This window comes from Mus pahari, chromosome 13, assembly GCF_900095145.1.
Source record: "Mus pahari chromosome 13, PAHARI_EIJ_v1.1, whole genome shotgun sequence".
Classification (NCBI taxonomy): domain Eukaryota; kingdom Metazoa; phylum Chordata; class Mammalia; order Rodentia; family Muridae; genus Mus; species Mus pahari.
Window position 1 is genome coordinate 91,597,275 of NC_034602.1, and position 2,494 is coordinate 91,599,768.

General features: G+C 43.3%; 1 pseudogene; it reads right to left on the minus strand.

Moving 5' to 3' along the window:
* Positions 1–1,164: 1,164 nt before the first annotated feature.
* Positions 1,165–1,554, minus strand: LOC110330981 (annotated as a pseudogene).
* Positions 1,555–2,494: the final 940 nt, after the last annotated feature.

Sequence of the window (2,494 nt, forward strand, 5' to 3'; positions counted from 1 at the left end):
TTCCTTCCTTCCTTCCTTCCTTCCTTCCTTCCTTCCTTCCTTCCTTCCTTCCTTCCTTCTTTTCAAATGTCTGTAGGGGCAGTATATCTTTTAGACTTTCTCTCTGTGCAATGCCTGTCTGTGAGGTTCTGTGTTTGTTCCTATCTGCTGCTGGAGGCAGCCTGTCTGGTTATGATAAGTCCCTGATCATATTTGTCTTGTATCCGGCTCTTGAACTCATCTGAACTTTGGTCAAGGTTGCTGACACGCTAGAGTCAGAGCTGCTGTCAGCCAGAACTTCAGCACCAGGTTAGAGCAAACCTCTCCGTCCTCTCCAGTGTTTATCATGACCTAGGCTAGAGAGATGCTTGCCCCCATGCAGTGTTCTTCATTCTGCTCTGGGAAGTTTTAGATAAGATTTGTCTCCCCCCCCCCCATCCCCCCGAGACAATCCCTGGACAGTAACAGGAGAAGTCTGAAATACTGAGACGACTCCTGACTTGAAATCAGCATCTCATTCAAAATGACCTGTTTATGGAGTTCAGTTTTAATTCGATGTGTGTATATGGCATATAATGGTAAAAAAATCCCACTATCCAGCATCATCACTTTTTAGTGTCAGTGACTTTGATCCATTGTTAGTTATTGCCGTTTCTCTATTGCACTTTATAATATTAATATCATTCCCCGCTCTTACTGCTTCTTGATACCCATTCCAACTGGTCACCATCTTGCCTTTCTCTCCCTCATTTTCTCCTGACCACTAGTCTATTCTCCACCCCTGCATGACCAACATTTTTACTTCCCACGAGTAAACTAGAACATGAAGTATTTGTTTTTCTGAGCCTAGCTTATTTCATGCCATGTAATATCTTTCATTTCCATCCCATAGCAGACAAAAGTCACAGGATTTCATGGTTATTCTACAGCCAAATGATATTCTGTTATCTGTCTACACCACCCTGGTTTTCAGACATCCCTCTGTCTGTGGATACATTGGTTGTTTTGACCTCTTGGTGTTGTGACAGTTGCTGCAATGAACATGGATGGGCATGTAACTCTTATCATGAACCTTAGGACACACACCCAGAAGCACAATTACGGGATCACATTATAACTCCTCTTCAGCTTTGTTTTTTTGTTTGTTTGGAGACAGTTGTGCAGTTTTATTTGACATTCAGCAGGTTAGTTCTCATCCACATTGACAGCCTGTAGATTTTTGAATGTAGTAACAGTCACGTAAGTTACCATTGTGTAGAGCTTGTTTGGGGAATCCTCATCCTCATTACGTTTTCTGGACAAACGTACTTGGATGTGATATGGAACATCCCTTATACCGTTGGCCCAGACGGCTTTATTGAGCCTGGTGTCAGTGCACACATCTGGAGTCCCCATTTCCTTCATAGCAAACTTCCAAATTTCTTTGAGTGCCTGAGGAGCATGCTTCTTAAAGCCCACTCCATGGATGCGCTTGTGAATGTTGATGGTGTGTTCTCGGGCCACCACCTCGTTGATGGCAGAATGGCCCTTCTCACCACCCTTCTTTGCTGGAGACATTCTGCCAGGCCCAAGTAGGAAAGGCTCCTCTTCAGTTTTTAAAGGAGACTCTTTTCTGTCTTTTCTTTTAGATTTTATTTATTTTAGTATTTCATGTGTACAAGTGTTTGCCTACCTGTATGTATGTGCATGCGGCTTGTGCCTTTTCTCTTGTTGCTAAGCTAACTTAGCTTACTACTGCTTCTGATGATTCCTTTGCTAGAAACAGGATCAATGTTTCCAGGCTTCCAAAGTTAACTGAGGTCCAATGGCTCTTCAGGAACACTCTCAGTCCTTGGACAGATTGGAAGAGCTGAGCTACCCACTCTGCCTCAACCACAGAACAGAGACTGGCCATTACTATTTCGACTTAGCTAGTTTAATAAGTTCTTCATATCTTGTTCTCCTAGTGAATTTTGATTAAGGCACAGCAGTCTATTCACATCACTGCTCTGAAATAGTTTGAAAGGATATTAGGTATTCTTAATTTTTAAAAAATAATGTTTTTTGAGACACTGAGCTACAAGTGTCACTGTGTAACTCAGGCTAGCCTCAAACCCTGCCTCCTTGCCTCAGCCTTTGTGGTGGCTTGGCTGAAAATGTCTCTTGACTCAGATATTTGGTTTCTTGGTCCTCAGTTGTTCTTGGTGTTTGGAGCAGGTTAGAGGTGTGGCCTCGCTGGAGGAGACGCATCAGTGCAGATGAGCTTGGCGGTTTCAAAGCCGTGTGCTATCCCCACTTCATTCTCTTCTGCTTCCTGCTTGAAGCTCAAGATACGAGCTCTCCACTGTTGCGCCTATCATTTCTTGGTGGACTTTTGGAACCACAAGCCAAATAAACCCCTCCTTCCACACACTGTCTTGGCCTTGGTGTTTTGTCAAGGAACAGGAATGTCAACTAAGACAGTAGACCTGAAGATTTGTAGTATCAGAATGACTACCGAAAACCTTCAGAAAACCAAAAAAATTAGGTCACCACA